The sequence below is a fragment of the Haliaeetus albicilla genome, chromosome 4 (genome assembly GCF_947461875.1).
Source record: "Haliaeetus albicilla chromosome 4, bHalAlb1.1, whole genome shotgun sequence".
In the NCBI taxonomy this organism is placed as follows: Eukaryota; Metazoa; Chordata; class Aves; order Accipitriformes; family Accipitridae; genus Haliaeetus; species Haliaeetus albicilla.
In genome coordinates, this window is record NC_091486.1 from 8,729,560 (window position 1) to 8,742,028 (window position 12,469).

Below are 12,469 nucleotides of genomic sequence, written 5' to 3' on the forward strand. Positions count from 1 at the left end.
TAATTCCAGAGGAATAAAAATTTATCACAGATCTACTGTTGTCTCTTAGTCATGTTTGTGCTTATACTAATGTCACTGAGCAAAATTTGTATCGTGGGATTAAAGTAAACAGTGAATGACGTATATGCAGGGACCTGTTGAAGGATTTGAGAAAAGTTCCATGTAAAATATGAGACCAAAAGTTGAACAGTTATTTTATTTAGATCTAATTCACATGGAAGTCAGCAGCCTCTGATTACATTTCTCTATTGTGGTTGTTTCTTTCAACCATGGATTCCCACTAAAACAGCTCTTTGACATCAAAATTATTCAGTCATTTTATTTTAATGTGTGGCATTAAGTAAGCTGGGTGGCAAATTGTCTTCTCAAACAGATTGACTTGTTTTACCTGTGGGGAAGGAACAGCTGAACAGCTAGGAGGGAAATCTGCCAGTTCAGAAAATTTATTGTAACTCACATAGCAGAGACGGAATTGTTTGTTTTTGAATGCTGGTTTGCTTTTGATGCTTTTAATCTAACTGAAGTCTTTATCATACCATTTGAAATTATCCTCAGGGGTTGAGGCTATCACTGAAACTTGCAAAAGTAATTGATACTTATTCTGTGTTGTTCACTGTGTTTATATGATTACAAGATGAGTTTTTCCTCTCTTTATAGCATGCAATAAAATCTTCAGTACTGTAGTAGAGAAGGCAGTGTGATAAACCAGAACTGCCTTCGTTTGATATACCTGCCCTTTTCTATCCAGAGAAACAGAATGGAGGGTTTTTTTCTTGCAGGAAGACTAAGAAACCTTTCTCGTCACAGAAATAATTTCAGGCTGTTTCATCATCCTTTTGCAAAGAAACACTTTGGTCTCCTTCCCTGGAAAGTCTCTAGCTAGCTATTAAGAGTTGTTATATTTCACAGATTTAAAGTAATCATAGCGTATTGTTGAAGTCTTAGTGTGCGTACAGTTTATTACCACTTTCTACAACAACCCAGTATTTTTCAAGAGGACAGACTAGAGAGGCCTGAGGACTTGCATTGAGGTACTTTGGGGAAGACTTCGTGGTATTCTCCAGGGCTCTGTTGACAGTATTGGGAGCAGTAATTCCTACACTTTAATTTGTTGGTGGCTCCACTTGGGCTTTAAGCAAGCAGCTTACCCCTTGCATATTTTACCTGTGACATGGATCAACTTTCTGTGGATCTTAGGGGTGTTAAGAGACCGGAATACTGGCAATGCATTTCAGTTAGACTCTTATTGATAATAGTCACTCAGTAAAATGGGATGCTTTTATCAACTTATGTTGTATGTCACAATATGGAATTATATGGTATTAAAATGAGGCATGTTGTTGCAGCTCTTATTTAATAAGTCATATGCTGGTAGTGGTTCCTCCCTGTGCTGCTTTGAAGATGGAATTGAAAGACCTAAAGAGAACTTTAAATGATACTAATATATCTCAAACAGTTTTAGGATTGTTGTTTTATTACAGCCTTTGGGAAAGCATGCTGCTGAGTGCCAGTTTTGGTCACTCTGTTTGGCTATGCATGACCTGGTGTGGTTGGGACCCATGGTGACACTGATGTATTGTTTTCACAGGCGTCATTTTGGCCAGTGACCAGAGACAGCTACTTGTGGGTACTAATTAACTGTGTGTGTGTGTGCTTTGGCAAATACAGTGCATGATAGGACTGATCAGGTTACTACTAGGTCCTCAAGGGCTTGATGAAACACGTGAAGATAGATACTGGGGAAGGTTTGTTCCATCCTCAAGATCTCTCTGTGGCAGGAGCAGGAATTGGCGTGTTTGTGCAGTTTCCCTATTCTGGCGAAAGTAGAAATAGAAGGAGTTGCACCCCATAAAAAGAGCTTCATATGGCAAGCACAAGAAGAACAAAGAGTAAAAGCCTGGCAAGGGAGAACATAGCCTGCCCGAGTCAGTTCATTACTTATTTTTCCTCCACAAACAGCAATACATGGGGAAAAAGGAGGAAGCATATCTATCACAGGGAGACACAGATTATCATTCGGAGTGAAAAGGTGGAGATGGGCTTGCAAATGCCTCAGAGGTAGATGGCAGCTTTTGAACTTTGTGGTATCCCTGTGAGAACTCCTTTTTAATACTGTGTTATCACGTTCGGTGTTAGGATTGCCGTGTGCTCATTTGTTTGAGGGAACTACTTGGAACTGCTTGTTATATTGTGGATTTGAATAATATGTTTAAAGGCAATTTAAAAAAAATTTAATTCCGATTCATGTAATCTTCTCTGAAGAGTTTTTTCTCTTAATAAGTTGATGTGCTGTTACCTCTGTGCCGCACAGCGTAAGGCTAAAGCTTCCAGCCAGATTCTTATCTCCATCTGGTGCATGCACATGGGAGGACAGTTTATAAAGCCATATGAAATAAATAAATTGTATTCCTTATTTGCTGTTTGATCTGATTACCATCTCCTGTAACAGAGCAGGAACTATTAAATCCTATGACTGAGTGATGAAGAAATCTATTCTAGTGCTTGCTCTCACTTTGGGAAGATGACCCCTTGTTTGGTATGTAAAGGTGTCAGGATGGAGCAGGACAACGTTAAGCATCAAATCAAGAGCGCAGGGCTGTATAGCTGGCAGTCTCTGGGTAAGAATCTCTGCTCTGACATGTACAAAAATGTAACTGATGACTCCAATCCGACGGCCAGTTCATTGATTAAAAGGGCAAATGGGCTTTCGCCCAGGAGTGAAGCAGAAAACAAACAGCTAGGCTGAAAAACAAGACTCTTTAACCATCTGAAAGAGCATGGAGCCATCACAGCTGCTGCAGAACCTGTCACGACTTGGCTGCCAAGAAGCCAGATGCTTGCATCAGAGGAATGTGTGTTTCACAAGCCGATACCTCTGCTTTCTGACACACAGCAACATGTCCGGAAAGGCAGGAAAAGAGCGCAAATTAGTCAGCCTTCCCATTAGGTGGCAACCTTGCTGGAACACTGACACCTGTAGAAATATACATTTTCATCAGAAATAGATTATGGAAATAGCCTTCTCCTCTTAATAGAGACCACTTTCAATAACCAGCAGGGGACCACTGTCCATATGTGAAGTTAAACACTGCATAACTGATTTAATGATTGGATCCACTAGAATCTAAATTTGTGGAGGCTTACCCATGTGATTAAGGATATACAAAAGCCCTTGAACGCACATTGGTTTTGGGCCTGCTCCAGAATCCACTAATGCCATTGATTTCAATTAACTCTGGATAAGGTCACTGGTGGCTGAATCAATTGCTTGACTCCAGAAAAAACAGGAAAGGCAAAGAAGGAATAATGGCTTAACCCATGGAATTAATGAGAATTAATTTCTGAGTTCTCTTGTAAGTCAGAAATCCGGCTTCTGCCTACCTCTTCCAGTTTCAAGTGGCAACTCTCAAAACAGACTTGCTATGATTTGCTTAACATCATATTTTACAATGAGGCAATTTATAGTGAAATCCAATGTCCTTTAAAGACATCCCATCAATTTTCTCCAATGAATGCTTTTCATAGAATTCTACTGAAGCAAAAATTATGGAACTGAAAAAGATTTAGAAATTGATTGCAAATCACTGCCATGGCTGCAAAAATTGTATATGCTCATTTTGGTTCTCAGGTCATCTGAAAAGGTTAGATAAAACATTTCATTTTAGCCATTCTTTTTCTTATGTGTCAGAATAGGGTGTCAAGCTTCATCTTGACACTTAAGGACAGGATTTCCCATAGTGTAGGATGTGAGTTAGAGTAAATGCTTCTGTATAAATGTCCTCTTCCAGGAGGTAGAATATAATCTTTTTAGCTGCTGGAGTGACAGGTACTGGGGAGCATGCAGGTCATTACAGAAAGCTGTTTGGGAGCTCTTGGAGGGGGAAGCAAGGCAGGGCCAGGCATCAAGTACAACTGAAAAAGACAAACCAGATTGATAATATCCCATGACCCCATATGTAGCGGAATGGCCGATCAGAAGGCAGTTGTTGTTATATGTTATTTGCTGCTTTTTCTGAAGCTTAAATTCATAAATGTGACAGAGGAGAGAGCTATTGTTTGTTCCAGCGGTAAAACCTGCCTTTGCTAAAGACCTTTCCCCTATTCTTGACATGCAGGGGAGGTAAAAAGCTTTGAAAAATCACCTAGTAAGGTTAAAAACCAAACTATCTTCGTGATCAAAAGCTTACCAGCCTGATCAAACCACTTCAACTGAAGGCCCTTTTTTGACAGTGAGTATCTGAGGAGATTCATACACCGCCCCCACATGCTTCCTTTTATTCTCTCCACATATTTTTACTTGGTTCCATTGTTTATCCTCTCTGCCAGCTACCCCAGGCTTAGAAAAGTGTTTACTGTGCTAACTTGTGATGATCCCACATGCTTGTAGGTATTTGTTTTGTGAGACATACTTAGCTGTGTTGGTAAAAATGAGAATAATAGTAATTTTCAAAGAGCTTTTTGCTCTTTGGTACCCTGGTGTCATTTAGGAGAAATTTCCATGATATTTTAGGAACCAGCTCAAGACTTCCAACCATGTGCAACTCCAAGAAGGGTGAATTCTGCAGCCTGTGATTTATTTTACTGTTTTTTAAACTTGCCCTCGAGAGATCTGAGTACTTATTGTAGGATAAAAATGTAACAGTTTGGGATTATATTATATTATATTATATTACAATATGTTGGTATTTTAATGTCCTGCAATTTAGTCCTTCTAGACTAAACTGCTCTTCAGTCTGTCAGCTTGTCTGTCCTTGCCCCAGGAGTAGCATCAGGAGTAAAACAAGGCTTTTACGTGGCCTGGAGGCTCATCATCTGAAGCTGTACTGAACCACACAGCACTCACGGCACAGTTAGTTAGACATCCCTCAGGGGAAATACTCTTAACTCTTACCACCTCCCTTTTAACTTGCCAGGCTATGAGGCTGATCACCTCGTGCCACAGCTTTATGGGTCTGTAATGAGAGAGTGGACTCAGAGGCACCTGGGTCCGAGCCATTTTCTGCTCTTGTGCTGGTAAGACGTGAACACACACACTGGGCATGTGTGACTGCAGGGACTTCTGCAGTGCTTCAGGGAAAAGGTTGTGCAGTTTAGGTGACTCGATCCCATCCAGTTAAGTTTTCTGAGAAGATCAGACCCTTATTTTGGCTTCTTCAGTGAGGAGGAACTTTCTATGTTAATAATAAAGAAAAATAAATGTGGACAGTGAACCTGAAGATAGTATGGATTTAGTGTTAGTATGAGACGTGGGGTCTTTAACAGATCCTGGCTATACTATGATAGGTTAATTGACAAACTTTACTGATATCTGTGTGTGCTTAGATCAGTTCGTTATGACTCATCTTACCTGTTTGCCCACCAAAAATGGAGCAATATGAAGCTGAATTATTTCCTCAGATGCGTGACTCAGTTCAGCCTACCGCATATCAATCCAGAAGCAACTACTGCAGCTCATGACCTCAACTTCTTTATCTTTTCGCTTAACCTGTAGCTAGTCAAGGATGGAATTCTGTCGTGAATTTTGTTCTGCCAAAAGCCGTGGCATTCCTGCCAAAAATAAGCTGTATCTGCACAGCCAGTAGCTATATCTTATGATGACTTAGAATAGAAATTAGATGGATAGATGCACTGACAGGGTGAGCTAATGGCCACTCCCTTAATAAGGGCTGTAATCTGAAGAATGCAGAATCTGTTTGTCCACCCACATGGGAATTCGCCTCTTGGGAAGAATAACTTGCTGGTTAAACCCACAAATCTCAATACTTGTTTCTTTGCACATTTATACAAGATCTACCAGTTCTGAAAAGGATTGAGATAGATAGAACTTACTTGGAAGTCTCCGAAAAATTGCTTTCAGGCAATTGAAGTCACTGCCTCTGCAGTGCTGCCTGGCCAGAGAGATGTGAGCAGTGTGTCTGCTGTCCCAGTCCTGGTCATGTACATGTTCTTAGCCTGGACATGCATTAACATTCTCTAGAAAGTTTAATAAGTGCTAAATTTTGCTAAGTAATACAAATTCTTCCTGGGAACAGGCTGCAGTTTTCCTTAAGGCTTGTCCTTTTTTATTTCATTAAGTATTTGGCTTTTTCAATTAAATCAGTGGTTTCCTTATTTTATGACTCTATACACTCTTCCTTTCTTGTACATGTGTGTGTCTGCATTAGTGTCATGGGACAAGCCAGTTTTGTTATCAAGAGAGCTGGAGTGTAACCTGTGTTATGCAGTTATTTAATGTTTGTAAATACTTCTAATGGCTGATAAAAAAACAAATCTTATCCTTGGTCTGAAATGGACACACTGTAAGTCAGCGTCAGGTTTAAACAAAATCTAACTCTTCCACTGATCTTATGGATGGGCTTGTTCCTTCTGGAATGAGCTGAAGCCTTATGGAGCTGTATATGCAAGTGCATGGCCTCGTTCACATGTGCTTAAATCAAGTAGTTGTACTACAGCACTTGTGATGCTGGGACTAAAGCTGTATGTTTTGAAATTCATGTTATCGAATATTATGTGTTGGTACTTATTACTCCCATAGCATACTTCATCTTCAAAGTATTTTGAAGACTTCCTGGATCAAACTAGCAAGCTCTTAATGAGCAAGATATAAAACCTTGCTGACTGCAATGGAAGAGGAAGGCAACCCTGTATGTTTGAGTCAGGGCAGTAAACATAACTCATAGTTACACAGTGTGGTGTTTCTTGTGTGCTACAGGTTGATTAACCACAGGAATAAATGAGGGGGATTTATAACAGATCTCCTTCAAAAGCACAAACTTATGTTTTAGAGGCAGCAAGTGGCAGAGGTAGCAAATGGCAGAGGTAGCGATTGCCTATGTTCCAGCGAGCTTGGGGGCTCTACATCAGCAGCATATTGCTGCCACTCAGGGCAAACACCAAGAAAATCAGGCACTATGTCATTAAGGCCACACAATTATTTTATTTTTTTTAATGACACTCTCTCAGGCAAAAGCAAGATCTTCAGCTAGTGCTGACTGCTGTTGTTAGGTGTGTTATTGCATCTAGCTTGATTTACATCAGCGAGGATCTGACCCAAACTTGATTCGCTCTCTGTAAAGACAGGCAGAATTTGGGTTGATGCTCTCATGCATAGCAATTAAAAATGTAGTAAAAACTTGGCTTCAGCTCATCACGGAGCTCAAGTTTCTGTTGTTTTATTGTTTGTGGAAATGCAGTCTGGGGTGTTTGGATGCAAGTGGCCAGGTGTTTCCCAATATTGAAGCTCTTCGTGTGGAAGTGCGCACAGATAACAGAGCTCAGTCTGTCACAACCCTTGGTGGTACCCTTCCAGCATTTGAAGTTCTGACTTGAAAGGACTGACTTCTAAGAAATCAAGGCACAGCGTCCCAGCTCCTCTCTTTCAGCAGGGACTCTCAATGACAGAGGATAGATTCAGATTAGTAGCTGAACTAGTTCTCAAGTGAGTACCCCGTGCCTCTCTGGGAACTGGGTGTGTGTTTCAGCGCCAAAACGCTACCTAGTCTTGGACCTCCACCTCTGAGAAGGAAAGGTCAGTATTTATGTCTTTAGCACCTAATGAATAACTGTGATACTGTTTCTTGCTTTCTTATTTTTCATCTAACAGAGCTCTCTTCAAAATACGCTGTAACTGAAGTTGAGCTGTCTTAAACCTTGCAAGGACCACAGTTTGTAATTCTGTAACTTTTAAAACTAGGAACGAGTTGAAACTTTCATTTCAACTTACTGAAGTCCTCTGCTCTGTGCTTTAAAATCCATGCAGATTTACATGCCTAGTTACATGTTTTTAAATAAAAAAAAGAATTAGGAGAATTCAGGGGTAAATTCTGAAAAAGGCACTACTGGCATTTTTAATTTTTCTTTTTCTCCCTGTGCTCTTTCCATGTTGAAACTGTTTAAGTTGTTCTTACTTTTCTGCTTTCCCTGCAAACAGTGTTTATTCATTCTAAGAAAACATCAGTTGGGTAAACAGAAGTATTTGTATGTGTAGCACTGCAACTCCTACTAAGATGCAAATTGTGCTGCAGGGAAGATAGTTTGTGCTTTTCTTTCCTCTTCGCTTTTCTTTTTTTGACAGTCGGTTAATAAAGACTCAACAATAAGCAGCTGCCTGTGATGTCATTTGGGACTTTGTCCACAGAGCTTGTATTTACAAGTACTGAGCAACTACATAGCAGCAGCAAACCCAACTATCAGCAAACTTCATGTCTGCTGTTACTGGAGGACTTCAGTAGTGCTGTGGATGGTGTAGAAAGCTAACTCTGTTCTTCTAACCACAGACTTTTAAAGCCTAGTAAATAAATACTGGATAAACTCAAGAGAATTTCTGGACTGCAAAGACTTCTTACGCTTCTGAGTTCTCCAGGGCTGGCATGTTTTGACTGAACGGCTGCAAGTAAGGCTTTTGCTGTTTTGGTGTTTTTATCATCTCTGTAAAGCTTATTTTCTCTAGGAGTATGTCAGCATTGCTATTTGTAGTTTTGCTTTAATTAAAAAAGCAGCAAGTATGTAGTTGTTAGGAGTAATTACAGCCATGCATCTGAGTGTGGTTCAGCAACAGAGTAAAGGACAAATGAAAACTTGATTCTGGCTTTTGTTTGCATGAGATTACACTGAAGTGGTTCTCTCTTAATTTAAGTGATGAAACTCTAAGATTCTTAAAATCTCACGAGTACTGTCATCAATTGAACAAAAACTAGTCTGTCTTAAGATTGTTCTTTTATCTTTTCATGGTATTTATTTGAATACTCAAAATTAATTTGAAATTTTAATATAATTTCTGTACAGTTTTTAGTATAGTTTTCCTTAAAAATTGTTTTGCTCTTTATGCAGGCATTGATTTAAAGCAAAGCTTGATTATTTTTACTTTTAGCCCCTGTTCAAGTTCTGGAGGTATATAAGTTTAAAAGAATGTCATACAGTGCTTTGAAATCTGACACCTTTTGGATAAAGTTGTCAATTATGTGAGAAACAGTAATTTTTGTTTTGTTTTGAGTGTTTATGTTAGAAATCCAACAAATCCTGAAACACTGGAGGAAGTACACTGGTAAGTGCTGCGAAAAAACTGTTTCTATACTGCCTGCTGTTTGTGGGACGGAACTATGTTTCTGAACACCCGTTAACTCATTTTCAGGACAACTAGCTGTGATTGTCATGGAATTATTCCCATTTTACAGAGGGGGAAACTGGCACATAGATGTGATTTATTAAAACTTAGTTTACCTACTTCAAAAGCTGGAAACAAGCCCTAGGTCTCCCGCTTCTCATTTCAATCCTTCACCAGAAGCCCGTTCTAAATTACTGCAATTTCAGTTGTAGTGGCTTTTCCAGGGAGTAACCTGATCACAGTACTGTGTATCAGGAACTCTTTTATTACCGTTTACCTCTATTTAATGACCTGTCTTTGTGGAGACAAAGCACATTTCTGATGAATGAAATCAGAAAACTATGACTGGCAAGTATATGAGGGTAAGTCAGTACAAATCAGTCAAATAGGAATTGGAGGATTCCTCCTGAATTTTCAGTACTATCGATTTTGTTTTGCTTTTCTTGCTACTGACTTTGTTTACAAGGCCTCTCAGTCCTAGACAGCAACAGATTTTTGGGGCTTCCTATTAAGGTTTGGGTGGCTACAACTGCAGATGCCCCTCTCAAGTGACCCTGTATCTACAGCAGATCAAAACCTGTCTGTGTCTTCTTTTGATGTTATAATGTGACTTGGCATGTCATGATATTGTGCAACTTAGGAGCTGTTGTTCTGTCTTTGGAGTTGAAGCATATCCTCCTGGGGGGGGGGGGGGGGGGAAGCCCTAAATTTAGCTCCACATTGATGCCATGCTAACAGCAAAAGCTTCTGTGGTTTTAAATACACACTTAAAGAATAAAACTCTGTGCTCTTATTTAGGTGTTCATCCTCCTTCTTCAGAAATAGTATAAACAAAAAGTTTATATGTTCTTTAAAAGACCTTTTTGTAGCTCGGAAGCTTCCACTGAATGCAAGACTGAAGAACAGAGAATTATGATAGAGCCTTTCCCTGGGGAGAAGGAATGGGTTTAAGGTTAGGTGGTTTGATCCCTACCACGCTGACTCCTGTGGGCTAGTCTTTCCTTCCCTCTGTCACCTTGTGGCCAATAATGATGATCAGCTGTGAACTGATAAGGGTATTTACACTTGCAATGTATTCAGGTATCATGTTGTCAAATGCCTACAAAATCTTCAAAATAATTAGAACAAAGTGAGATTAAAAAAATGCTCAGGCCCCACTTATCTTTCTCACTTAAATTAATTTTAAGTGCAAGTCCTAATCTTACAAATGTGAATTTTACTGCTTTTTAGGAAAACTTTGTGAACTTCTCTGCTTTTGTTCTTGTGCATGAGTTGTGTATAAGTGTTTAGAGGCTTAGATTTAAACAAGTAGAAATCCTGCCCCAGTGAATGTAAAGTGGTAGGGTACAATTCCACTTCCACTTCAGTCAAGAGCAAATCTTCAGCTAATTACCTTAAGAGCAGAAGCAGGCTCTCAAAATCTGATGAGCCCAAGGGCATTTGATTTTCATTTTCCTCTCTTACATTTCCCTTCTCACATTTACATTTTCTTATATTCCAGTGTAGCAAATTAGGATATAGAGCTAACTCACTTTTCAGCAGAGGGATCCCCTAGTTGAATTTTCTCTGGGTCTGAGAAATCTGCCCAAGGATACCACATATAATCTGATAACATTCTGGGATGGCATTAAAGGGGACAATTGCCAGCAGAATGTCAATTCTTTGGGCTTTCTCTCCATCTGAAAAGAAACGGAATAAGTGCAGACTCCAGCCTGTCATCATCTGACAAGTGGGACTGAGGTTGGGATAAAAGCCACAGAACAAAGGTGCCAAAGGGAAGCACAGTTGGCTGAGGAGCGCAGCGCAGCGCAGCCAGGGCCAAATGCAGCGCGCTGCTCTGCAGCTCCTGTGTGGTTCTGCACGTGTTCAGCTCCTGGCAGGATTGGAGTTATGCTGAAGAAAAATCAATGCCAAAGCTGCCAGAACACCCTTGGAAGGTATAGCATCTAATATGCAGTTTTAGTACTGAAACAGGAGAAATGTACAATGTAAATAGAACATGAACATTAACATTTGTAATACTCTGTACTGTCTAACAATACCGCTCATGTAGCATGCAGAAACCTGAATTACATTAGGTATTCCCTAATGGTTACATAAATTAGTCATGATGTTTTGGGGATGAAAAGTTAGATAGCTATTATGTGAAAAATACTTGGAATCTTTTATGATTCCATTGACTGGCATTCAGGTGAATCACATAAATGCGGTTTGTACAGCAGCAGTGGTTTCTGGAAACTGGCAGTAACATTGTCTATGGGCTATGAATGATGCAGACCCTGAAAAGCAGGTTGGATAATAAAGCAGTGGATAAAAATTATGTTGCTGAAAAATGGTCTATTAGTATTGACGCACAGCAAGAACAAATGCTACTCTTAAACTGCATGTTTGATAGGCTTTCCACAGGACAACACTATTTGTTTTCCAGAGCGAAACTAGCCTTGGATAGTGTGTGCTCACAATAGGTCTGTGCAGAATCAAATGCATGTCACAAATTATTTTCTTTGACGTGCTAATTGATTATTGTAATTCATCATTATCTAAATTGTTAAATTCAACATTTTACCGTATCCTTTTGTTTCTTTGTTGCTCAGACATAATACAGATAGGAAGAGTTAATTACTGCATGCAACAACAGAGGCGAATTTCATTGTCTGCTTCACTTTGAAGCTGTGTTGAATCACCACTGTGGATTTTCAGTAATGGTGTAGAAAAGAAGGAAGCAGGAATTCTTTTGCAGTGAAGTTGTTTTTTGGTGGTAGTTAGCATTTCTATTTTGAATAGCATTCTTTTTGCAGCTGGACTATATTGTGCTTGCTTCGCTTATACCAAGTATTACCTAATTGTGCAAACTGAAATCACATGTGTGTGTTGATCCTGTTGGGAATCAGTGGCACTCCTTGAGGAATATAGCACAACTTGACATGAGTAAAAGGATTGCATTTGCTTGTAAAATGACTTCCTCCAACAGATATGAGCACTTGGCTTTTTTCTTCAGTGCTCTGGTGATGTCCAGAGCTGGATTTGCTGGGTAAAAGGAAGCAGTGCTCTTGGTGCAGGAGCTCTAGAGAGATTAAGCGATGGCTTGATTTATGCAAATTCCTAAAGCTCCGATCTACACTGCTGTATTCTAAGATTTGATGTAACTTTGTAAAATGTGGGATCTTTTCAGCTGCTCTGAAATGATCTGACAAAATGGTTCATAGTGATAAGATTTTGGGGGGTTATTTTGCCAGTAGAGGGCCATGTTAAACTAGATAAAATAGCTCCCTCTTGGTCTCACATTTTCAGTAACAGCTTAAAGCATATGGTTGTTTTCAAGGGCAAAATGAGTAAATAATTGGATTTTTTAGAAGCTACTGAATG

At 39.6% G+C, this 12,469-nt stretch overlaps 1 protein-coding gene across 1 annotated transcript in view; it reads left to right on the forward strand.

The window, feature by feature from the left end:
* The first annotated feature begins 8,149 nt into the window (after positions 1-8,149).
* NCKAP5 (NCK associated protein 5) overlaps positions 8,150-12,469 on the forward strand; it is a 392,323-nt gene continuing 388,003 nt past the window's right edge. The window contains exon 1 of the mRNA XM_069780847.1: positions 8,150-8,392. The gene's annotated coding sequence lies outside the window, so the exon portion shown is untranslated. The remainder of the gene's footprint in view (positions 8,393-12,469) is intronic.